This window comes from Pongo pygmaeus, chromosome 7 (assembly GCF_028885625.2).
Source record: "Pongo pygmaeus isolate AG05252 chromosome 7, NHGRI_mPonPyg2-v2.0_pri, whole genome shotgun sequence".
Lineage (NCBI taxonomy): Eukaryota > Metazoa > Chordata > Mammalia > Primates > Hominidae > Pongo > Pongo pygmaeus.
The window spans coordinates 67,942,832-67,970,414 of NC_072380.2; the positions used below are offsets into that span (position 1 = coordinate 67,942,832).

The 27,583-nt window shown below is 40.4% G+C and overlaps 1 protein-coding gene across 4 annotated transcripts in view; it reads right to left on the reverse strand.

Annotated features, from left to right (window-relative positions):
• Nucleotides 1-27,583, reverse strand: part of PLAG1 (PLAG1 zinc finger) — a 45,481-nt gene that overhangs the window by 14,474 nt on the left and 3,424 nt on the right. The gene's annotated exons all lie outside the window — the stretch shown is intronic.

Here is a 27,583-nt window from a genome sequence, read left to right on the forward strand (position 1 = left end):
TCAAGGCTCAATTATACATGGTTACCACTCTACTAAGACGATTATCTGACACTGATGGAATAAACATTACCAACACCTATTACGTATGGTACCCATCTGAGTTACTGTGGGTATAGACCGACATGATCCCTGCTCTGTGGGAGCACACAAGTTAGTTGTGGCTACAGAATATATACCTTTTGTCGTGCAGAAGCTCTTTAGTTTAATTAGATCCCATTTGTCAATTTTGGCTTTTGTTGCCATTGCTTTTGGTGTTTTAGTCATCAAGTCTTTGCCCATGCCTGTGTCCTGAATGGTATTGCCTAGGTTTTCTTCTAGGGTTTTTATGGTTTTAGGTCTTACGTTTAAGTCTTAAATCCATCTTGAGTTAATTTTTGTATAAGGTGTAAGGAAGGTGTCCAGTTTCAGTTTTCTGCAAATGGCTAGCCAGTTTTCCCAACACCATTTATTAAATAGGGAATCCTTTCCCCATTGCTTGTTTTTGTCAGGTTTATCAAAGAGTGAACAAGCAACCTATAGAACGGGAGAAAATTTTTGCAATCTATCCATCTGACAAAGGGATAATATCCAGAATCTACAAGGAACTTAAGCAAATTCACAAGAAAAAACCCAGTCAAAAAGTGGGCGAAGGATATGAACAGACACTTCTCAAAAGAAGACATTTGAAACATATGAAATGTTTCAAACAAACATAAGAAAAAAAGCTCATCATCACTGGTCATTAGAGAAATGCAAATCAAAACCACAATGAGATACCATCTCACGCCAGTTAGAATGGCAATCATTAAATAGTCAGGAAACAACAGATGCTGGAGAGGATGTGGAGAAATAGGAAAGCTTTTACACTATTGGTGGGAGTGCAAATTAGTTCAACCATTGTGGAAGACAGTTTGGTGAGTCCTCAAGGATCTTGAACTAGAAATACCATTTGACCAGCAATCCCATTACTGGGTACATACCCAAAGGATTATAAATCATTCTACTATAAAGACACATGCACACGTATGTTTATTGCGGCACTGTTCACAATAGCAAAGACTTGGAACCAGCCCAAGTGTCCATCAATGATAGACTGGATTAAGAAAATGTGGCACATATACACCATGGAATACTATGCCGCCATAAAAAAGGATGAGTTCATGTCCTTTGCAGAGACATGGATGAAGCTGGAAACCATCATTCTCAGCAAACTACCACAAGAACGGAAAACCAAATACCACATGTTCTCACTCATAAGTGGGAGTTGAACAATAAGAACACACGGACACAGGGAGGGGAACATCACACACCGGGGCCTGTCGTTGGGTGGGGGGTGGGAGTAGGGGAGGGATAGCATTAGGAGAAATACCTAATATAGATGACGGGTTGATGGGTGCAACAAACCACTATGGCACGTGTATACCTATGTAACAAACCTGCACGTTCTGCACATGTATCCCAGAACTTAAAGTATGTATATAAAAAAAAATATATACCTTTTGTCAAGTTAAGAAATATAAATGTTAAATAAGATCTGCCATAAGGTGGTATCAGAGTGACAAATCAACATTTAAAAACAATATTATATGGTATAAAAAAGTACCACGGAAGGTCAGAAAAGGAAAAGAGTACTATGGATATTTGGTGATTTTTGCCTTCAAAAATGTACAATTAAGAAAGATAAAGAAAAAAGTGCGTGTGTGGTTGTAGGGGAGGGCATGACTGCCAAAAAAGAAGTCAGAGATTAGAACCACAGATGATTAGATTCTAAGATGACCTTCTGGCTACCGTGAAGCGTAATTTATACATGCTGTACGGATTCAGATGAGAAAAGTGCCCAATGGGCTGGACTGTTCACACTCTTGTACTCATTATGAGATGGATCGAAAGCACTGAGAACAGCAAATGCTTGGGGAGGTAGGACGGGAGAGGGAGGAAAGGAAGTGCTTGTTTGAATGAGACACAGAAGATATGTGTTGGAGTTATCCAAAGCAGAGATGAAAACCAGCAAAAATAAGATTTACTAGAAGAAAGTCCACTTACGTGCCTAATAGTATTAACAAAAAGAGATATGAGGAAGAAAGACAATGATAGTTGTACAGACAACTCTTACAGAGACAGATTCAAGCCAAGTTACTGGTTAATTGCTGATAGGGCCTAAAGATCACCTCTATGAGGCAAAATCAGCTAATTTAAGGGGAGAAAGAGCAGAGATAGAACTTTAAGGAGAAGGAAGAAAAATGTGGCGGAAACCATAAAAAGATAAAAATGCTAAGAGCTACAGAACTGGCCCATAGGTTCACCACTTAAGCATGAGGACGCCAAACTTCAGCAAGAGAAGTTACTGGGTGGGGCGGGAGGGAGTGAGAGAATGGGGGCAGGGAGAATGAGAATGTGTAAATAAGGATAGCTCATTGGGTGATAAGGAAATGACATCCAACAAGAGGATGTTTTCTTTCTAGGAGCTTTGCACCTAAAGAGAAGAGAAAAACAAGGTAGAGGGAAACTCAAGATCCCAGAGGGAGAGACTAGAGAATGCTTCCATGCTGAAGATAAAGAGGCGGGGAAGAAAGTGGGGCATTCTTGGAAGAATCAGGGTAGAATGGGATCTAGAGAAGATGGAGAGGCTTTTGCCCTGGATAAGAAAAGGGGCTTCTTTATCAAACTAGACTTAGGAGGGAGGTATGTTCATCCTGCTAAGTTTTTTGGTAGCAAAGGCAAGAAATGCATGGAGTTTGCTCACCTTGGCCAGTGCTGAGTAGAAGGGTCCTATGTCTGGGAAGAATGAGAAAGGAGAATGGCACTTGGCTAGGGGAAAAATATTTGCCTTTAAGAGAAGCACAGGAGTGTCCAGGGTATCCTTGAGGGTTTTACAAAAACAAACAAAACTTGCAATAAAGGATTAAATTGCTTAGTTACTGCTGATGGGAGTGTAAATTGTTGAAACCTTTCTGGAATATATTGTGCAACTATGTAATCAAAGCCATATAAAAGTTAATATATGTTGACCTGATAATTCATTTAGAAAAATTTAAGCAAAAATAAAAAATATTTAAGTATAAAGATGTTCAAAGTATATTTTAAGATTAAAAATTGATAATGTCAAAAGAGGTGAAGTGTGATATGCATGTGATAGAACAGCTATGCAGCCATTAAAAACCATGCAGTTAAAGAATATTAAATCCTACGGGAAAGAGCAGTTAAAGAATACTAAGTTACGTGGGGAAAGTTATAATGTTAAAATTGTAAAAAGCAGGACATACAGTAAGCATTTACACTATTATTCCAATTTTTTAAAAGTATGCACTTAAAACTAGCTCTCCTTCTCCCAATACTGTTAAATGTACCTGGGTAAATTACAAACAGAAGATTAGGAAGATATAAGCTTTATACTTTTCTACATTGTACAAATGTCTTTATAATCTTTATAATGTCTTTACAATCTTTACAAATGTCTTTATAATCAGAAAAAATTATTTCACCAAAAATAATGTTTTTTTAACAAATGCTGCTGGAAAAGTTTGATATCTACACATCAAGAAAATGAAATTGGAATCACATCTCACACCATATAGAAAACTTAACTCTAAATGGATCATGAACCTAAGTGTAAAACCTAAAACTATAAAACTTCTGGAAGAAAACAGAAAAATTTCTGTGGCATTCATTTAGTCAAAAAGTCCTTGGTCACAACACCAAAAGCAAAACCCATAAAATAAACACACTGATAAGTCAGATTTCATCAAAATGTAAAACTTCCCCACAAAAGACAATGTTAAGAGAATAAAAAGGACAAGCCATCAGAAGATTAGAACATCTCTGCAAAGCAGAGATCAACTGTAAGTTGATAAATTACTTGTATCCAGAATATATAAAGAACTTCCAAAACTCAACAATAAAAAAACAACTCAATTAACAAATGAGCAAAAGATCTGATCAGACATTTCACCAATGAAAATATATGAATGGTAAAGGAGCACACGAAAAGATCATTGATCATTAGGGAAATGCAAATTAATACCACAGTGAGATAATGCTATCTACCCATTAGAATGACCAAAATTAAAAACACTGGACAGTATCAAGAGCTGCTGAGAATGTGAAACAAACAGAATTCCTATCTACCATGGACAGGAAGGTAAAACTGGTACAATTGTTTTAAAAAACAGTTTGGCAATTTATTTAAAAGTTGAACATGTGTCTACCATATGACACAGCATTTCACATCTAGCTATTTACCAAGAGATCTGAAAACACAGGTCTTCACAAAGACTTGTTCATGAATATTCATAGTAGCTTTGTTTATAATAGTCAAAACTAGATGCAACCCAAAGGTCTATCCTTGTGTGAACGGATAAAATCAGGTTTTAGCTGGGCACAGTAGCTCATGTCTGTAATCCCAGCACTCTGGGAGGCCAAGATGAGTGAGCGGCCAAGGTGAGTGGATCATTTGAGGTCAGGAGTTCGAGTCCAGCCTGGGCAACATGGTGAAACCCCATCTCTACTGAAAATACAAAAATTAGCCGGCTGTGGTGGCGGGCGCCTGTAATCCCAGCTACTCGGGAGGCTGAGGCACGAGAATCACTTGAACCTGGGAGGCGTGAACTTGGGATGCTTGAACCCGGGAGTCGGAGGTTGCAGTGAGCCAAGATCATGCCACTGCACTCCAGTCTGGGTGACAGAGTGCGACTCTGTCTCAGAAAAACAAAAACCCCAAAACAAATAAACAAGTTGTAGTATATTCCTATAATGGGCTACTAATCAGCAGCAAAAAGGAATAAGCTATTGATGCATACAGTAACATGGATGAACCTCAAAATAAGCAGGCTGAATGAAAGAAGTTGGGCAAAACAAAGAGTACATACTGCACGATTCCATCTATACAAATGTCTAGGAAATGCAAGCTTATCCATAGGGGACAGGAAGCAGATCAGTGGTTGTCTAGCGACAGGAGGTAGGATAGGGAGGCATCCATCACAAAAGGGCATGAGCAAACTTTTAGAAATGACGGATATGCTCACTATGTTGATAATGGTGATGCTTTCAGGGATGTATGCATATATATGTGAAAACTGCAAGCACCCTTTACATATGGGCAGTTTGTACAATATCAATTATACCCCCCAAAACTGTTAAAAAGCAACAAAATGGCAGAGTTTTCATATTATAAAAAACAAAATTAATGAGGATGAGAAACTCGTCATCATATAAATTTACAGAAGTATGAAAATAAAACTTTCTGCAAACTGATAAACTAAAAGCCTTTAAGTGCAATGACTCAAAATGACTAAAATCTCTCCTTCCCATTCAGAGGGAGGGAAAAAAGAGGAAAGGAATATTGGCTTAAATGTGAGTTGCATTCAGTCCTTACTAGAAAAGGATATATATCTAGGCAGGTTTTAGAGCCACATTCTCAGCTGTCAAACTTGGAGGAAGCCAGTTCGGTTCACCTGTTGCGTTATGGGCTGGCGTATCACACTACGTGATTTAAAGGCTCCAAGAATACATCTAACTGGAACTGAGACCTACAGATGATAAATAGTTCTGGGATACGTTCCATTTATCAAATACCAAAGGAAGTACCCCCTGAAGTGTTTCAATTCAGCCTCTGCATAGTCTTTTAAAAAATGTTCATTAGCAGATGCTTTAAAGAAAGAAGTCCCATGCTAATTGATAGGCTTGCCTTTGATTAATTCAATAAAACAAATGAAGTAACACAGAAGCCAAGATAACAAAAGAACAAGAATTAGCCAGGCATGGGCAGGTACTCCAGGTAGAGGGAGTCACAAACTGTATGGTGGGTCTAGGCAACTTCAGGAGATTCACTGTTTTTGGAGCTAAGAGCAAGAGAGGCAGACTGGCGCTCTGCAGGAGACAAGAAGGGTGAAGGAGCCATGGACGTGTCATGTCAGAAGGGGCTTAAACTTTAAAAATTATTTGTATAATTTACAAATTATCTTAAGTGTAGGTGCCTATACAACTTGCTTCCCCAACTCCTATACCCAATGCCTTAGATTCTTCAGAAAGCAACCAATCTTTGTGTGCCTTTGTTGCTCTCCGAAACAATTAAGTGGTCATTCTCCTTTCAGTTTCTAATTAGGTTATTTTATTCATTTTTATTTATTTTTATTTTTTTTGAGATGGGATCTCACTCTGTCATCCAGGCTGGAGTGCAGCGGCACAATCTTGGCTCACTGCAACCTCCGCCTCCTGGGCTCAAGTGATCCTCCTACCTCAGCCTCCTGAGTAGGTAGGACCACAAGTGCATGTCACCACGCCCAGCTAATTTTTTGTATTTTTGGTAGAGACGGGGTTTTGCCATGTTGCCCAGGCTGGTCTTGAACTCCTGACCTCAAGCAATCTGCCAGCCTTGGCCTCCTAAAGTGTTGGGATTATAGGCGTGAGCCACGGCGCCCAGCTGGTTAGCATTTAAAAAAAAAAAAAAAAAGTGACCTTCCTAAATTACTATTATTACATTATTTTGAGACCAAGTTTCACTCTTGTTGCTCAGGCTGGAGTGCAATGGCGCGATCTTAGCTCATTGCAACCTCCGCCTCCCGTATTCAAGCGATTCTCCTGCCTCAGCCTCCTGAGTAGCTGGGATTACAGGCATGCACTACCATGCCTGGCTAATTTTGTATTTTTAGTAGAGATGGGGTTTCACCATGTTCGTCAGGCTGGTCTTGAACTCCTGACCTCAGGTAATCCACCTGCCTCAGCCTCCCAAAATGTTGGGATTACAGGCATAAGCCACTGTGCCTGGCCTGACCTTCCTAAATTATAAACTCACTTAAGCCTTAGCAGTGTTTGCTGACAGTTAATTAACAAAATGGGGTTCAAACCCATCAATGCAAAGTCCCAGCCTCCCCTTTCTTGAAGCTTCAGCACCAGGATCTGGGGTGGCCCCTACACTGCATGACGACACACTCCTCAGTTTGCCCCCATTCCCCTGGTCTCCTTCCCTACTGCGATACACAGATGTGTTACAGAGAGAAGGTCTTTCCATCATCTCAGGCAGTATAGCTCTGGAAATCACCTTTGCAATGCTACTTTAAAACTCTGACTTGGAGAGGGCCCCAAAACATGAATCCTTGCCCTCATTCAGAGCCTAAAGCAGTGCAGGGGAATAGCAGCAGAGGGGCGAAGGCAAGAATCAGAACTAGGCTTGAATCCTGTCTGACCTTCACTATCTGTGTAACTACTTTCAATGATGTATTTAGTCTCTTCAGCATTTTCCTCTGTAGGATGGGAAAAACACTTACCTTGCAGTAGTGTGTGAATTAAAGTGATGTATGTAAAGTCTCTAGCATAGTTCTGAGGGCTCAAAATGCAAAGCTATTATATTCAGAGTGTTACTCAGAAGTAAGTGCTGCCCTGGCCTGATATGGATTTAAAAAATAAGGGTTTGTTTTTTTTGGGCACAGGCTCTTATACAGAATCACAGTCAATGGAATCTTTGAAGGACAAACAATGAATACTTCCTGAGAAGAAGGCTCATATATAATGAGATTTGTATTAAAAGTGATATTTGGTGAAGTAGCATACTTCTGATTTTACTCATCTCTGTGGCATAGGCAGGGTGTACCTTAAATTTTATGGTGGCCATGGTCATACATAAACCCAAATCACAGCTAAAGTAAAACTGATCCACCGGAAGCCAGCAGTCAGTTCGCATGTTAAACTGAAATGTAACTTGGGTAATATGCAATTATTGACTATCCAGCAATGGACTGATCCCTGTTTATGGCTTAACTTTGGTTGGTAAAAGATGATAATGCACCTGTGAAAATATTATAATAGCTAAAAATCAGAGAAAATAGCTACATGTCAGAAAAAAATCTACTCGACTGAAGCACACAGGAGCCAAGATTCCATACTGTGACTTCTACAACACAGGATGCCTCTTTCACGTAGCCTTTCAAATTAATCCCCTTCTTTCGTCCTCCTGAAATGAAGGCAAGGTTTGGCAAGAGGTTGTGTAGAACTGAATCCCATCTTGCAGAGCCATTTGGTATGCGGGCAAGATGGAGGGAGGGGACAGGGATCTGATACTGGAAAAAAAATGAATACTCAACTAAGATTCATACCGCAAAGGAGGCTGCTCTAACAGATAGTAACTTCTTAGTCTTAAAACAAGCAATGTGTGATAGCTGATGCTTCTAAATTATTACATGTATATTTTTCTTACACTCTTGTTTACCCCTTGAAGAAATGTTTCTAAACACTAGATGCAACTTTAAGTAAACTTACATTAGGTCCACCTTATCAGTCACCTTTAGCACGGACACAGTGTATGTCAAATTTGTCTATAGGCACCTATCACAATGCTGGACTTGTTTGCTTTCTTTTGCTTTAAAAAACTTTACTGACAATGATCAGAAAGGAATGAATGATACCAAGACCTGAGTATGTACTTTCTCATGTATCTACCTGTGCAACATTAGACATGATTTTTTACCTTTCTTTAACTTCCATATCTTCAACTGTAAGAAGAACACAGTCGATTCTTGATTAACTGGGTAACTGGGAAGCAGGGGAGAAGGCCACCAATAATCATGGCTAAAACAAAATTAGTCACTGTGATTTGCTGACCAGTGGTGCCTTTGCTTGTTGAAATGAAACGTGTGTGGATAATATAAAACTACGGATCGACCCATGCTGGGGGAAAGGGGAAAAGATGACTCCAGAAATAACAAAAAACAGCAAGGAAACTCTTGGTTCTGTCTCCAATATCTTCCACTGGGTCCCAGTGAAGGCCACAAAATGTAAGCTCCATCAGAACAGGATCCTGCCTTTTACTGACCAGTTCTGTATGTCTAGTACCTAGAACAGCGGATGCACACAGGGGAAACTCAAGTATGCGCTGAATGAATAAAAGGAAGATGAGAGGAAGGGCAGGAGGAGAGCTTTCCATGCTGTTGGCCAAATGAACCCACAGAAGAAAACAGTTGTCTCATCTATTTGCTCACCTCTGTGAATAACTGGGAATTGACACAATGCTTTAAATTTGAAAATTCTCTTGGATTTTCCTTGAGTCTCCTGCAATCAAGAAGACATTGTTTTCTTTCTTGACTTGGCCCACCCTCTACAGATAACAGGACGCTGCAGTCACTGTTGCCATCTTGTGGTCATGTCCAGAAAGTTCGTCTTCCCCAGCAGACCAGTATAGTCCCCCTATCTGCACAGAGCTCCGGGTAAGGGATATAAGAACAAACTTACAGATAAACAAATCCTTATCATTTAATTTAACTATCAAGGGGTATCATGGTGAACACAAAGATTAATCAGTCACCAGTTCTACCATCAAGGAGCTTGGGGTCTAGTAGGGGAGGTATCCCAAAAGGATACTCATAATTTATAATTATTGATAATGCAAAACAGAAGGTAGAAGATGCCACAAGGTAAGTATAGATTAGGTACAGTGGGAATTCACAGAAAGAAAAGATCTTTCCAAGCTTTGGAGATGGGAATTTGGGACGGAAGAGCCAAATGAACTGAGATTGGGGGGAGGTAAGATGTGGGCCTGCACAGGTGAGGCTGGAGAGGTGGGGAGTGCGTCCCAGTCGGGGGAGAAGAAGAAAAGGGCAGACTAGGGTAGAAATGCTTATTCCTCCTGTGACTGGAGCTGATGGTGTCTTAAGGAAAGTGGTGGGAAGGGAGGCTGCAGAAAGGCAAGGCTGGAGTCGACTGAAGGCTGAGAGCTGCTGCTTTAACAAGTGTAACTGGAGATGGAAGGGCTTCAGGACAGGTCACTCAGCCAGTGGTGTGGAAGCAATCTCACCTGGTGACTGCAAGTCAAGTGGACTAGCTCACGGCCTTGGGTAAATGACTTATCTTTCTTCAGTTTCAGTTTCCTCAGCTATAAAGTGAGATAATGAAGCCCTACAGAGTTGTTGTGAGGAATAAATGATACTGCATGTAAAGACACATAACAGTGAGTGGCACACCAGCAAAGGATTTGAAGAGCAGGGTAAAGACTAGGGGGAAGATGGCATACGGCAGAGACCATGGCACTGCAAGGTGTGGAAAGGGGCATGGAGAGGGGAAAGGAGGGACTACCTGGAGAATGGACAGAGTGGGGAAGCCAGCAACAGGTCGAAGGTATGCCACTGAGTAGCAGGGAAAGCCAGGATGCTCTAAGGTCACAGAAGCCAAGGGAAGAGAATGCTTCAGGGAGGCACAGCCAAGGTAAGGACTAAACCCTACTTCCTCTTGGTTGTGTGACATACAGGTTTTTAGTAAACTTGAAAAGAACTATTATATTTTGGGGAACCAGAACGGAGGCCTGGGGTGAGGAAGGAGTGCTGCATGAGGAACCTGGGGCACTAAGTCCACATCCCTCTTTGGAGAAATGCTATCAGCTGAAGGGGAAGGTACAGAGAGGAGAGTGAGCTGTCACTGTTTTATTTTTTAGAAGAAGGCAGAGATTTGTCATGTTTAAATGCTGACAGGAAGGAGCAGGTGGAGAGGGAAAGGGAGAGAAAGGATAATGAATTAGAGGGGACGGGACCCAGGGCATAAGAAGAGATAGAGGAGGACAGGGTGTGTGCAGATGCCAAACCAAAGACCATCAAGGCACAGGGGGAGGACACAGTAATTAATTTTGCTTCATAGAGTAGGTGACACATGAGCAGTTTTCAAGGATGAATAGGTATTGGTCCAGTGAACTAAAGGGGTAAGAACATTCCAGCAGAGGAAACAGCACGTGCAAGGGCAGGCATGGGAAATGTGGCTTGACGTGCTGGAGGAACGTGGGAGCCCAGCGCTATGGAATTTAAAGGGAATGGGGGTATGTTCCCATGACAGGGCTGGAGAGTGACCAAGGAGGGCCAAACGACCACAGGCCCTGGACTCATGCCATCACTGCAGGCCTGCTTTACACACGCTGCTTTTAGATCACCCAGTAATGTCACTGTCCTGAGTCATCTGGAAAAGGCAAGAGGAGAGGATTCTCCCAGGGCTGGCAGCAGGAAGATGAAGTAGAGAGCAGTGGAGAAGCAGAACATTCTAGAGCACTAGCAGGAGCCAGCGGTGGCAGCAGGGAGCATGTGAGACCTGAGCTAGAGAGAAGGAGGCCCAGAAGCATAAACTGTAGCAGCAGAGACAAAGTCGGCAGGAGCAAGGAAGGAAGTGGAGGCAGAGGACGCGAGCCTGTGGTCAGCAATGGCCATTTTAGGGTTCAAATTCACAGGGGTGGGGTGTTCCAGACAATGATGCGACTTTACAAGCATTATGCAAATGTGAGGTATTTTTAGTATGCACTGTAATTTCAGAGCACTTCGATGATGACTTTTGGAGTTCTAATACTTTAGATTCTCAATTGACATTGCTCAGATAGATAACAACTAAAGGTACCAAAAGAGGTGCCAATTTCAATCCTTTCTTTTTTTTAAAGGCAAATTGTTGGGTAATGTGAATAATTATTCCCTTAATTTATCTGCTTTACAAATTCCATTTAATTCAGAGTTTGGCAGGTGTGTTTTTCTCCCCACCTTGACAGAACCTGCGGTATTAACATACGGTGATCTTTCATTTATCTGGCAACATCAATAATCTAAAACACAGGGGGAAAAAAAAAAACCCAGAAAGGAGGAACACAGGTTCTGAACAGCCAAGGTAGATACTACAAATCTACACATATCAAGCATTTCATATTGAGGAATGTACTATGCACTCTCATTCAGTGTCAATCTTTTAGGCAAAACCATAACAAGTTGGGGTTAACTGGGATTTTTGGTACAGGGAAGATTAGCAGCCCCAGTTATCAAAGGGAAATGCAATGACGGCAGGTGGGTGATGGCTAAGAATGGAAAACACGAAGGACAAATTAAAACAAAAGAAATCAACAAGTGTAGAGAGAGGGAAGGTTGCTGTAAGTGGCTGTGGCCCATAGTGGGGAAAGTGAAGGAAATGGGCACTCCTGTGTACTACCAGCGACAGCGACTGTAAGTCTTCCCTGGAGGTCAAAGCTGCCATGCAATTGCCAAGCCAAAGAAAAGTGGGCACTTATCTTTTCGCCCACTCATTTTACACCTAAGCATTTAACTTAAGAAATAACCTGAGACACCCATAAAGAGTCATGCATGAGGTCATTCATTACTGCATTATTTAAAGACTGGACTGGAAACTACCTACTTGCCAACAACTAGGGAAGGCTAAATAAACTGTGGTCATTCATTCTCAAGTGGTCTAGCTTTTGAGGAATACAAAGAAGTAACATACAAGTACATGGGAAACAATCTTTATACAATGTTACATTTTTAAAAAGCAAGATACAAAACAAAGATTCCAATTCAATTTTTTAAAGTGTTACATAGTTTTATAGAAGAACATTCCAGAAGCAAATATCTGTTAGTTTTTAATGCATTTTTTAAAATGATGGGAACACTAATTCTACACCATAATACTACAGCTATGATAAATAGCTATATTTACTATATTGGTGGCAATGTTATCATGATTGCTTATGGTACTTAATTTAATATGTATTTCTTCCACATTCAATCTTTCCAGCTTTCCTTTTTAAGAGACTATAACGTGTTTGGAGGCAAAAAGCAGAACCTGAACCTTACAGAGCATGTAAAGAATACAACAGGGATGCAATCCACAGAACTCAGACTTGGGGGAAACACTACAGGACAGACAGACAGACACAAAAACAAAAGACAAAACACCCATTTCTTTAACAAATGCGTTTTAAGGAAGAAAAAAAAAATGAGTAACTGTGGGTCAAAAAAGACTTAAGAAATATAACAGCTAACAGCAGGTATGGACCTTACTAGATTTGGATCATGGAAATCTTCAAAAACAAAAGGTAAGTAGGCAGATTTGAAAACTCACTAGATATTAAGGAATTATTGTTCTTTCGGTGTGTGACAATTGTATTGTAATTATACCTTTAAAAAGAGCCTATACTTTTTGGAAACACCAAGAAATATACAAATGATATGAAATAACTGCATCAAAAGAGTCTGCAGGAGAGGCAATGGGTATGGGTAGGGGACGAAGGAAACAAGACTGGCTGCTGAGGTGTGGTGACTTGAAACTGGCGATGGGTGTGAGGATTCATTCTATTGTTCTCTGTACTTCTGTATATCTTTAAAATATTCTACAATAAAAAGTTTTTTAAAAATAACTAAAGGCAGCACTACACTTCACCCTACCCAGTAAACCTACATGTACATGTACCACAAGCTCTGGGTACATAAAAAAAGCTGGTTGACAATGACAAAGTCAGAAATTATTGTACAGTTTATGATGTTTACATCTTCTCCAACCTAAGGAATGCACATGATCATTTTTGTACCCTTGACCCTGCTACAAAGGCCATAGACCATTCAACTGATAATTCTACTCTACTGAGAGGCTAAACGGTTATTTCTAAGCATTCAAGACTGATGTACAAGTAACACAGTAACAGATGTTTAACAGTCAGATCTTTCATTAAGTAAACTTTTTTTTTTTTTTTTTTTTTTTGAGACGGAGTCTCGCTCTGTCGCCCAGGCTGGAGTGCAGTGGCACGATCCTGGTTCACTGCAAGCTCTGCCTCCCAGGTTCACGCCATTCTCCTGCCTCAGCCTCCCGAATAGCTGGGACTACAGGCACCTGCTACCACACCTGGGTAATTTTTTGTATTTTTAGTAGAGATGGGGTTTCACCATGTTAGCCAGGATGGTCTCGATCTCTTGACCTCATGATCCACTCACCTCGGCCTTCCAAAGTGCTGGGATTACAGGCGTGAGCCACCGCACCCGGCCTTCATTAGGTAAACTTTTTTTTAGAAATAAATATTCCTGTAATCCCAGCACTTTGAGAAGCTAAGACTGTTGGATCACTTTAGGCTAGTAGTTTGAGACCAGCCTGGCCAACATAGCGAAACCCCATCTCTACTAAAAAAATACAAAAAATGTGCTGGGTATGGTGGCACATGCCTGTAGTCCCAGCTACTCAGGAGGCTGAGGCAAGAGAATCACCTGAACCCAGGATGCGGAGGTTGCAGTGAGCTGAGATCGTGCAACTGCACTGCAGCCTGGGTGAGAGGGCACAACTCTGTCTCAAAAAAAAAAAAAAGGAAAAAGAAATATTGCAGTTAGGCTATCAAGCAACTATTCAGCATATGATGACTAATTATTTTTTAACTAATAAAGGTGGAGAATAAATGAGCGTACCAAGATCAAGGAGCTGTGTCAGGCTGAGGTGGCAGAATATGGTGGCTCATGCATGCGGTGGGTGCACTACAGTGGGAGAGACTTGGATCGTGGAGCAGGCAGATGGAGGAACCGGAAGAGCATCTGCTGGACTCAGCACCGGGTGTGTGTGTGTGTGTGTTGGGGGGGAGGGCTGGGGGGCATGTGTGTATGTGGGTGCAGCGTGCGTGTGCGGCAGGAGGCCATCATGAAACCTTTGCCAAAGTTGCTTCGGGGGAGTGATGAGGCAGGAATCTGTCGGGTGTGGTTTGAGAAAGACGTGAAGGCCTGTAGGAGAAAGAGAATGGAGATGGCAGAGACAAGTGAAGAGTCTGAACCGTTTTGGTCTGGAGAATCTTGAACACCACCTCTGGCTGAAGGGAAGAAGTCAGTGGGACCAAACACAATCCCATATTCAATGGGACAGTGAAAGAGTGGATGAGCCTTGGGCAGAAGAGCAGAGCTCCTCTGCAGCCAACAAAAGGAGGGGTTAGAAAGCAAATAAGGTGGGTGGTGAGAGAAGAAGCTGCTGAGGGTGCACATCTGATAGACTCAATTTTCTCAGTGAACTTGGGGGGTAAAGTTACCTAATGACTATCAGAGATTTCTAGTTCTATTAGAGACTATTATTATAACTATTAGCCAAAATTTCATGAAATAGAGTGAATAAGCTTGTTTAGAACAAACAACCAAAAACCATTTGACCACTTGAATGGAACCAGGTGTTATGCTGATAATTTTTTTCATGCATTATCTCATTTAATACTTAGTGACTTAAATTCTCTCTGCTCATTTTCTTCCTCTATAACTGGGAATCAAGACAATACCCATGTTAGGGAGCCATTACCAGGATAAATGGCATCACTATGTGTAGGTGCCCTGAACAGTCAGCACAGGGCAAGCACTTCAGTCAGACAGCACTATTATTCCAGATAAGGGAGTCACTTCCCAGTTCACGAGGTCTGTTACAGAGCTAGCTGGCCCACCACCTGCACTCTTCATGGAAGCTAACCAGCCTTCTTGGGCCAGCAGGGGAGAATATGCAGAGGGCAGGTGCCAGAGAGGCTGGGGTAGGGTGGTGGTGGAGCCAGGACCCAGAAAGCCAGCGTCCAGGGCTGGTGAAGACTGCAGGGGGCGAGACAGATGTGAGGAGGCCCAAAGTTCATAGCCAGCGGCTGGAGAGAGCATCGAGCAGGTTCCCTTGCCTGAGGCCACCTCAGCCCAAATCTAAGAAGGCAGGAGGTCCTGAAGCTCAAGGTGCCTGGCTTCTTGTGGGAGAACAGGTGATAGTGCAAGCCGGGAGGGGGCCAGCACCCAGGGAACCCTGGGTTGGTGAGAAGACAGGGCCCAAGATGGGCAACACAAGTCTCTCCTTTGAGCTGTTACAGCTCGGGGCACTTGTCTCACAAAACCTCCCAAGTGCTTGCTGTGTGCAGGTAAGTAGTGATATCAAGATGACGGACCTAGTCTCGCGGGTGTGGGAGGACACACCTAACTGCAAGGCAAGCCAGCTGCATGCTCACTGCTATAACATGGGCACCACAGGGGAATCTGGGGAGCACAGAAGTGCCATGGAACCAGAGTTGGCCGGAAAGGTGCTGTCTAGGGAGCAGGGGAAAAGAGAATCCCTAGTAGAACAAGCTGGGGAGCCAAAGGCACATGATCATAAATATACAAATGACATGAAATAACTTCACACCCGCAGGAAAATAAACAAGCCCAAGGGAATGGGGACAGGCATGGGTACGGGATAGAAGAAACAAGCCTGGCTGTGGAGGCACTAACTGTTGAAACTGGTGATACACCAGCATTTACTGTATTGGTTTAACCAAGGGGTTCTTCACTCTACTGTTGTACTCTCAAGTGTGTACATCACACTCAGAGGATAGAACCAGCTATATGAGTGTGTGATGCCTCCGTTGTATACTTCCAGCATTTTAATTAGGGTAAAGGAACTTGGTGTGACCTTCTGTCTGGATATGGGTGACCTGAGGAGGACAGGAAGAGTTCAGGTACTTTCAGGGGCCAAGCGCTGACTGCCATTCAGACCTGGCTCTATGGGCACACCCAGTGGGGTGTGAAGACATGTCAGTCAGAACTGGGTGGCACCACGAGCGTTTCCTGCCCCAAGTCTCGGGGATGGTAGCGTGTGCACATCTCTTGACCTCGTGTGTCTCCTCTCACTGCCCTTGGTGTGCTGTCCTTCACCTGGCCTGTCTTAACTCCTCTGCAAGGGTGTGGGCCTCCCTCCTGCCTCCTGGCGTGCGTACACGTGTGTGCATCTTCCTCTATGCATGTGTCTCTCTCTCCCCTCACCCCATCCAGATGCGTGGGGGTGTGCATGTGTATGCACACATGTGCTGCCTCCCTTTGGAGTTGCTCTGTCTTGTGTTCCCACATGGGGTGCAGGCACCCTCTCCCTCCCTTGTGTGTGTGTGTGTGTGTGTGTGTGTGTGTGTGTGTATGTGTGTGTGCTCCTCTCTCCCCTCCAGGGCTGTGTATGTTTGTGGATCTCTGGGGCCCTCCCACTCTGGCGTGTATTTCTCTCTCTCCCCCCAACTCTGGGGGTCTGTCTCTCTCTTTCTCTCTGGGGGTCTTTCTCTCCCTGCTGCAGACCAGGTGTCTGTGTCTCTCTCCCACCTCTGCATGCTTCTGTGTGTCTACCCCCATCTGAGCATGTGTGCCTCTCTCCCCAAATCCTGGTGGGACTGGTGTCCTGCCCTCACATCCGGGACTGTGTGTCTCCCTCCGCCGTGGGAGTGAGTGCGTCTCTGCTCACATCCTGGCGTGAGTGTAACTCCTTCTCCCGCCCATCCTGGAATCTGTCTCTCCCACCTCCACCTTCTGGATGTGTCACTCTCTCCCCAAGTCCAGGTGTCCTCAGTGTCTTTTCCCAGCCTATCCTGGTGAGTGTGCAGTGTCTTTCCCCGCTTTGGGGTCTCCCCTCAAGCAGGGGAAAGACAGAGTCAGAGTTGCTGGTGCATCTCTTTCCCCTCTCTGGGTGTGAACTGGGTGTATTTCTCTCTTCTTTCTCTGTGCTTGTCTTTCTCCCACTGGCTTTCTCCTGAAATATATAAATGTAAACATAATTTACACATACCTGCACAGACAGATACAGCCTCCCACGCCCACTGTGCTTAGGTCCACGTGTTTCTCTGTCTGGGATTGTGGGTCTCCCCTGCTCTGGGTTCTGGGGGGTCTGCATCCTTTTCCCTCATGCATCTGTGTCTGTCTTTCTTTGGAGCATGTGTAGTTGTCTCTGCCACCCCCATGGTAACAAGGCTTGCTGCAGGTGAGGGCTGGCCTGGTGGCGGTCAGGAGGTCTGTCTGTACTTGTTGGGCAGGGCTTAGCTATGGAGGGAGCAGGGAACAGGGTGGGTAGGGAGCAGCAGAGACAAACTTAACCACCTCCTCTCTCCCAACCTTGCTGTTCCACACTTCACAGTTAACAAGGGGCTGGGTGACTCCAAAGAAGTGATCCCAGGCCTCCTATTACTGACTTCTCCCTGGAACTCATGTCATCCCAGACACCCTCTGGAATGGATGACCCGCATCACACAGACTCTAACTGCTGCTCAGGGCTTCCTCCAGCTTCCCTTCACCACAGTCAAACCTCTGGACTGCCCCTGAAAACAGAGCACTCCTCTTCAGGAATTTACTGTGTGCCAGTTCTGAGACAGAGAAAGCGAGGTGGAGGACAGCACGCGGTCCTTGCCCTCCAAGGCTCAGCCCCGAGAGGAAGCTGCATACGCACGCATGGTATGGAGTGGTGCTCCAGGGCCAGTGAGAAGGACATGGCTGTGCAGGCACAGAGGGGTCACCACAGCTATGGCAGGCAGGCTGCAGGTGCCCCAGCAATACGCCTCTCAAAGGGGCAGGGGAGGAAGGAGGTGACGGGAGCACCCAGGTCCTATAGCCATGTGCAGAGGGCAGCACAGATGAGGATGAGGCTGGAGGTGACAGCCACCCTGCAAAGGACAACCCCCGTTCTGCTCCGGAGTTCTACTGCACTCAGGGCCAGCGGTCCTCACAGAGGTTACAAGACAGTCCAGCAAGATGGCTTTCTGCCCGGTCCCCTATCTCGCTCCCTCTGCCTCCAGCACGTAGAGCTCCTCCTGAAGACCTCAGGGCCTCTGTCTGGAGCGTCCCTCCAGGTCACTCCTGGCCCACCCCTTCTCATCATTCAGGCCTCTATACAAAGGGCCTTTTATCAAGAGGTCTCCCCGGATCACTGTCTCTTAGGGTCCCTCTTCCCTGGCCCCCAGGACTCCTCACCTCTGAACTCCTTCTTAATTCCTTCATGCTGCCTACTGCACCCCGAGGGAGCTCTACTAACTACTGTGTCCTTTGCTCATTGAGGGTGGGGCCTGGCTTAGTACCCAGCATGGTACTTGACCTGTGTGGCAGGCACTTTGTAAAATTTGCTGAATGAATAAGATATAAAAGGAAAGGTGTCTTGCACATAGATGTGGAGATGTTAGTGTAAACAGAAAAGAGACATGGAGGCCCTAGAGAGAGGTAGAGACTAAAGTTTCATTAGCAAGAAGCTGCAAGCTAAAGGTACCGCAGGAGTGGGAACGGGTGCTCAGGAAAAGTGTACACTGAGAGAAGTGGACTGGGGAATGCTGCAAACCCTGGGGAATGCCAAAATGCTGGTGGCTGGGGGGACAGGTAGAAAAACGGTGACACCCAACCAAAGTGCAAAGGAGGTGCCAGAGAAGGAACAGCAAAGCCAGAAAAGTCAGAGATGCAGGAGTTTGCCAAACATGTGGAATCCCGCAGAAAGGCAAGTGGGGATAAAATGGAAATGATGCCACCAGCTTTGGTGCCTGGGAGGCTGTTGATGGATGTTCCCTTCAAATGCAGACTCAAAATGAAGGGGCAGGATAGCTAAAGAGTAAGGGGAGATGAAAGAATCAGACAGCACATGGACCACTCTTCCAGAAAGTCTGGCACTGATGAGGAGAAAGGTACTTAGGGAAGGGGGATGATGAAGCCAAAGGTGTATTTTATTTTTTTGATTTGGGGAGATCTGAGCATATTTTGCAAGTGGAGAGGAAGAGATGGGAAATTCCAAGATGGGAGGGGTGAGTGACAATACAAGGACCTACGAGGGGCTGGAGTAACGGGCTGGCTCCAGAAGCCCCGGCATACAGCCCTGGGGCCCAGCCTCCCCAGCTAGGCCAACCCTTCCTGGCACTAGGCAGTACGTCTCTGCCACCCCCCCGATCCTCCCCTACAGGAGGGCTGGGCATCATTACAGAGGAATCCAGAGGTAAAGAGGGCACTGACAGTCCCAGTCTTCTCTGGGAACTAAGCTAGACATCTGGTGAGAGGGTTATAGGAGAACATTAGATGTTGAGAATCACTGGTGAGAGGAATGAGCAAAAGGAGAGAAAATGGGGACGCAGGTAAAAGAGTGGGTTTACACCATGAAAGACCCAGCTCTGAACCTCAGTGGGTACCCTCTCAACGGAATAAAACCCCTTCTGTGTGGCCTTCGGGACCTGATGCCTCCTGGCCTGTCTCCCTTTCTAGCTTTCTCCACCATCATTCTGCTCACCCCTGACACCCTGACACTCAACTGCAGAACAATGGGGCACGTGCTGCATATGCGGGCCCAAGCATCCTTCCCTGGATTCCCTGGCCTTCCCCCCCATTCTCGGCTCTACAGCTACCTCCTCTGTGAGTCTAATTCCCCCAGGTGGTATTAACTTCTTCTATGTGTCCACTTCGTTAATGTCTCTATAACACAAGTATTAAACCCATGACGGAAGTTCCAACTGAATATAGAAAAAGGTGGTTCCGTGACTGGGGAACTAAAAAATGGTAGAGCCATTCACAGAATACCTGAAGTCTGAATTGCTAGCAGAATGGACCTAGTGGTAAAGACCTGAGACCTCTGCGTGCAGCGGGCCCCACTTCCAATGTGGAATATATTCATATTCCTGTAACTCTAGTCTTACATCCATGGGGTCAGCTTATTCTGGACTCTGGATCAACTTAACTTTCCTAATTCATCCTCCTCTGCTCAAAAAGCTACAATGCCTTCTGCAGCACATAGTGCACATTTCTCAGGCTGGTAATAAAGGCTTTTCACAATCAGATCTCAGCACACCTTTCTAGCGGCTCCTGAACTGTCCCCTTGCAAACCATCCTCTCCAGTCAGACTGGTCTTCTCTGTCTCCTAACCTCTGCCAAAACCATTCCTCTCACCTGAACAGCCCTGCTTCTTTCTGCTGATTCCTAACTCATGCCTTTTTCAAAGCCCATCTCAAGTTCCACCTCTCCCTCCCTTGAGCACCCATAGTTTTTACTGTCTTTACCATTCATTTAGCATTTTAAAAAATAATGCTCTGGGATCTCTTTATATATTAACTCATCATCCAAAGGCATAAAAGCAAAGAAGTTTAAAAAATTTTTCTTTTTCTCCCAATTCAACATTTAGCCACATTTCCCGTGACAATCACATTTTTATTTTAAAATAAATTTAAGGAATATTTATGTGTCTATTATAGGGGAGACACAAAGGAAGAGAGAAATACTCAAATCCCCCAAACCCATGGAGATTACATGAATAACAAAATGGAGATGTGAAACTTGGAATTCTTTAGTAATTGGGACATATACCATATACTGTATTAAATTCTTTTAACTCTCCTGGGTGGGAAGATCATCAGTGGCATTTCTAGCTTGGAAGCCTAACATCTAAAATTAACCAAGCTAAGCAATATTTTCAATTGTCATCATGTAGAATTACATTGTTTAATGAAATAAGACCATTCAAAAATTTGGGGAAAAATGTTTATTCATTATTCTGAAATCAGACAGCTTTGCAACAAATTTGTTTAAGGCCAAAATTAATAAAACTACCTATTTAAGATCCTTATTATGAGACAAAGTTTATGCTTATATCTTTAGAAAAATCTCCTTTAGCTTAATAAGTTGATAAATTTCCCCAATTCCTTATGTACAGCTTAAAGATAAGTTGACATTTAGCACTTTCTAACTTGAATTACTCTGTCAACTCTATGCCTGAACTCTTCATTTTGTAAGAATGTACAATTTTCTTAAATATATGAACTTCAATATGGACATAATTTAGGTTTATACTACCCAAATAACATATAATAATTAGCTGCTATAGGTCTGTCCATTCTAAAGATTTACTTATAAAAAGTAACAGAATTCCAATTTCTGAAATCATTATTGCTTCTTGCATACACATTATCCCTGCAATTCCTATCTCATGAGATTGCTGTGAAAACTAAATGAGATAATATAAGTAAAAGCAAAGACTGAGAGGTAGCCAAAGTATTTTATGTCTGAAGCATAGCATTAATACTCAAAATATTTTGAGAGTTATAAAAGTCATGTTGCTAACGATTCAGGGAATAATTCAACCAATCAAGTTGAGTTTCTTTTTCTTTTAAACATAAACAGTTTCTTTTTGTGCTCTTTTTTTTTTGTTTTGTTTTTACTATGAAAAACCTTTAACTAAAACTTGGCAGAAATAAAAAATTTTGTAACATCTCATCTTTAAAGGATCAGAACCTCTGCTTTCTTATTTGATCAATTTCAAGCTAGATTTAAAATACTAGTCTAATTCTACTTTATTTCAGTGAAATGATGGATGAAATAAAGTTACTTATCTTTAAAATTTTCTGAATTTTATACTTAGCAGTTGAAGACCACACTTCTGAACTGTGCAACTTGAAAAAGATCTAGATTTTAGTACAGCATTAAACGCAGAACCGGAGTATACCACAATGACTTTTATATTAATTTTAATACGTATGCTCATTTTCCAGAAGTGATTTTGGATGTTATTGCTTGATTTTAAAAAGCACAGAAAACTAGTCTACGTAAGGCACTGCCATACACAGGGTGGCAGCACTGAGAACCAAACACATGCAAACAGCAAGAACACTTGGAAGGGCCAATGGAAGCACACAAGTGTGCCTGAAATCTGATTAGGACAAACTTAGACATGCGGGTATTTTGGCTTTAATTAAAACATTTCTTTTAATTCTGGAAGAGTATCATGCATTGTACAAAAGCTATTATGAGTCAGCCTCTGAATGTGATCAATTGCACTTCTCCCACAACAAACTGCTTTCTCTACTTTTCCCTGCACTGAGGGATAAAAGGTGAACTAAGAATAATTAAATTCAAGCACCACATGAGATCTAACGTTTAAGTAGAGCAACTGTATCTCTGGTATACATCTGAAAAGATAATCCAGGCTATGATTAAAAGTGCTCCCAGATAGGAATTTAAGAATAACACGATCTTGAGAACATATTAAATAAAAGCAGTTACAGAAGTAAAGTTTTAAGATAACTGTCTATCAGCAATCTCTCAACAGCAATATTGTGAGATAGGAAGTACAGACATTAGTTTATACTTTCCCAAAAGAAGGGCTTTTAAGAAAAACATCTGTAACTGTACTTAAAAAGTTGAAATACCATTAAAAGTATTAAATGCTTGATAATTAAGAATTTAAATACAACAGACATTCAACCAAGTACTGACCTATTTGTCACTATTTTTCTTTGAAAAATAATAAAAATAATTGACTGTATCATGATCTTTAAGTAATTTTGACTATATATTTGAAAAAAAATTAATAAATTTATTAACTGTTAAAGGCTAGCTGCTTAGTAACTTCTACAGAATTTTATATGTATTTTTTGTACTTTGTTTACAAACTTCTAGGCATAAAAAGTAGATTCAGATACAAAAACAACTATTTGAATTAAAATTATGTATATTTCAGCAGTAAATCAAGTTATTCAGTTAAATATTTAAAGCTTTCATTCTATGTCTAATTAAGCCTATTACTTGATAGTTTACTTTCATTTTGATTTGGGTAAGCAAATATGACAATATATTTTAATACAGCATCTTTCAAAACGTAATATATGCCAAATTATTGCTGAAAAAATGTCTTACACATTTTTCTTAAAAATGAACTGAGCAAATTACATTAAAAGCTAGACCTGATAGATGTGCTTAACATACAGCATAGTTAAATCAGTTATTTGTTTGTATGACAGTAGCCCTGAGAATGCTCACGTTTTATGAAGCAAGATAAAGAAAAACATAAAATGTCACTAACTCCTGTTTGGTGTGCCTGATCATCACAGAAACTTTCCTTCTTTGAAACATTTTAAAAATCTTCCAAATAACTAGTAGGGCTGCTTCCACCACTCTTGGTGTAATTAACCTATTTTATTATACATCTATTTCTACTCTAATGCTAAAATCCTATGAAACTGAATAGTAAACATCAAGTAAAATGCTACCAATATTAGAAGAGAAAAATCTAGATTGAAATTTATACAATTAAATTACCTCAGTCTATGACAAATTAGCAAAACACACGAAGAACATTTTCTCAGATTTATTTAGAAACAATTTTAAAGGTGCAAGGAAAACAAATTCATGTTTGAGGTGTAGCTTATTTATAATAGGATATGCTGGTCATATTAATATTTGTTTTTAGGCTTATAATAGGTTATAAGGTCATAACAATCCAAATATATAAAGTGACAACTGTTCCATAAGTTGCAATTGTGTAACATAGAATAATGGAGATAATTTCTCTTCAATGGAATGCAATGCTTAAATGAATTATGTTTAGGAAATACAGAAGATAGCTTAAGAAAAGGAAAGTGCTCATATATAATAAAACAGCATTTTCCCTTCATTGCCCAAAGTTGATAAAAATAAAACCTACTTATTATAACTCTCTCAGGGTATGATGAAAAGTGATGTGAGCTCTATGTAACTCCAGCATTAAGACAATACAAGAAAAAATCAAGTTATTGAGAAAATCTGGTAGACTAAAATCCAACCGGTGTTATTTTGAACCTGTACACTTGAACTATCTTAAGTTTCCAGGTTTAATTTCTTAAAATTCTCATGATCAAGAACAATTCAATAAATATTTACTAATGTATCTTCAAAGGAATAAAATTGATTATGACACTTTCCAATTTTGCCTTTGAGCCAAAGGGGCTAAATTCCTCATTTGCTAATTGATTTCTAGTTTAACAGTCTCCAAAAATGTATTTTAAAGTTAAAGGGCTCTAATGTCTAACCATTGGTTAGAGAGAGATAATTTTTTAAAAACTGATATGGCAGCCTTTTACATGTAGCATTTATTCTGAGAATATTATCACATTCAGAAACAAAAAAATAGGAAATCACAATCAATATGTATATGTGCAATTCCAATATTGGTCTGCAATAATAATTCAAATATTTAATGAGTGAAAGGCTAAAATGGGGCTCTCATTCTCAAAAAAGAAGAGTTCAAGACTCTCTAATGGCACATCCTTCACAATCTGTAAAAGATTCTGTTGCCTTTTAAGAAAAGATGCCCCCTCCTCCCTCAAAATATTTTCTAATACTAAAGGCAACTTCTACCCCAGAAGATAATACCAGAAGTTTAGATACTCTTTCAGAAAAGCAATTGCTAATTAATAAATGGGAAAGACAAAATTCCTTTAATCGGCAGCATAGACCTAAAAACATACCAGAAATTAAGAACTTTGTTGGTAAAATGTTATCATTATCTTGTGAAAGGCTTTTTAAATGTGACTAAGTCTGTAACAAATTATTTAAATTGCTCTAAAAAAGTCCATGAAGCAAACTATTCTTAGACTGAGGTTTTAAAATTTATTTCATTAACTTAAAGTTTTAAGCTTTCTGATGAACAATGAAGAAAATGATTTTCAATAATTTCTAACTTTCTCAGGACACTTCACGAAGACACACATTTAAAATAATCTTTAAAATCTTTTATAAAAATAGCAAAAAGTAATTTTTCTTATTTAAAAAAAATTCTGAATAACCATTACAAATTATTCTTAGAATTTAATTTAGTTTAATTCAAATCTAAGAAGAGAAGGAAGGCAGGCTTTGGGGATCTATTTTAAAAAGGTCATTATGAAACCAGCAATTGGTATTAAAAATATTCTTTGGTAGATCTCCCCAATTATCTAATTTTTAAGGCAAAATTATAACTTTTGCCTTGTAGTTGGTTATTATTTATTCACATAAGATGAATTTTTAATTTACCACAATTGTTATTTTACTCTGAAATTCTTATCTACCAAATTCTTTACCATGAATTTTGGACATTTTAGTCCATACTTATTGTTATATACTTTCATTGTTTAAAATTCTTATTTTTAAAAGGCACCAAAAAAAATTTTTGCTTCCTAACACCTTCACATTGCTAGGTTTTCTATGTTTTTAGATTAAGAAGATTCCACTTTTAAATGTAAGGGAATATTTTAAGCAAATTTCTTGTCCTATTAACCTAGGACATAACTGCATAAGTTCATTCATTCTACACATGCACACACATTTTTTAGGTAGTCATCTCAAATTCCCAACACACACTGTGGTTAGTTTTAATACCATGATCCTGTAGTAACTCTGTTTATAAGACATCCAGGGACTTTTAAATACTAACAATTTTAATGCAGCATAACACTACCTTTTTAAAAAAATAAGATATTTCTGTTTTATAAAATTTTTAAATGTTCTGATAAGCATTTTTTTTAAAAGAGCAAAATTCTTAACAACAAACACCAATACATACGCAAAATCAGAAAACAAAAATACCCAAGTGCCCTTGGAAGTTCCACACCACCATATCCTTGTCAGTACCACCCTGTAAAGAGGAGGCAGGGATAGCTATAAACAGTGAGTATAATGCAAACCTCTGGGCAGCAGGCTAATCGATTTAAAAGTAAAAATCAAATTATGTCCCTGTAATAATTTCTACTAGGCTTTCATACACATACATTTCTTATAACTTCAAATGTTAATAGCTCAATACTTTTATAAAATGTTATAATCTAAAAATCTTAATTTAATTTCTCAAATGATATTTTACAATGAAATTTGCAAATAAGATATAAAAGTTAACCTAATATAAATGAAAAGTAGTAACAACGGATTTCAGGTTTGAGCATTTCAAAAAATTTAGGCAATAAAATACAAAAAGCAAAAATTAGTTACCTCCAAAGTATTCTTACGGTAAAATAGAAAAGAATTCCCATGCATGAATTCTAAAATCAGGTTAACTTTACAGCTAATCAATCTGATTTACCCTGCATTCATATTTTACTTATTTGTAAATACTTTTCCATGACTACCTAAACACTTTCTAATTGGTTAAATATGCTACCTATATTAATTCCCGCTAAAACTAAAGAAACTAAAGGTCTACCTTTGTTTTTCAGAAGTGACTGATATAGTTTCAAAGTATTCAATGTTTCAGAAAAGGTGTTTAACAGGTTCTTAAGACATTTAAAAATGGCTCAAGGGATGATTTATAGCCCTTTTACCTTGATCATATTCACTACCTTGGATTTTGTTGAACAGATTCAGTTTCCTCCTTTTGAAACTCTTCCCTTACTCAAATAATTAAACAATCTAAAATGTTATCAATATAAAGAGAAAAAATTAATATTTATTTCTTATACACTTGCAAACACACCAAAAAGAATATGTATTCCAAGCAATGTAAGTAAGTTTCTTCAGTAGAAGTTTTTTTTCCTTGGGGATGTGTGTAACTGGTAATTTTTTATATATCTTAATTTTCCAAAGAACAGGATTCTAAAGAAAAAATATTAAAACATTCTTAGATAAAATTATTTTGACTACACAGCTCAAGAGGCAAATGATTACTGAAACAAAACTTCAAAGATAGCTATAGATATATGTTTTAGTTATCTGGCTTTCCAAATCTCACTTAAGACAGGAGCATCACATTTAATTTAGGAAACAACAAATTTAATCCTTAGAAAGGAAAATTTGCAGAATATCAAACCAAAATGTACATAGTGACAATCAGGATTACATTAAAAATGAAGGAATAACCCCCACCTGTGCATGTTATTAAAACACAAATAGCACCCTTCAAATTTTAAAACTATACTGATAAAGCAAATTCACTAATTTATTTTGCTATAAATATCTATTTACTATTTACTAAAATATTTTGGTAATAATATACAGATATAGAATGTGTCAATATTAGCACACACTTATAAATCTTCCACAGCAGCTAAATTCTTTATAGAATTTCAAGTAGCAAAAGTAGGCACATAAATTTCAAATAAGACTATCAATATATGAGGTTTCTCCGATTCCAACTGAAATAAAGATTTTGAGTACATAACATCATGACATTATTTCTGTATATTGGTATAATTTAATAGTAGCTTCAGAAAAGGATGTTCAACAGGTAGTATTTCTAAGGCATCACAAAAGCTCAGTACAATCACTTCAAATTAAATATTGTGCTGTGCCCCATCTAAATAAGACTTTCTAAGCGATTACAGATTTTAGATTGGTGCACTCTGACTGCATTTTCTAATCAGACAAGTAGCTAG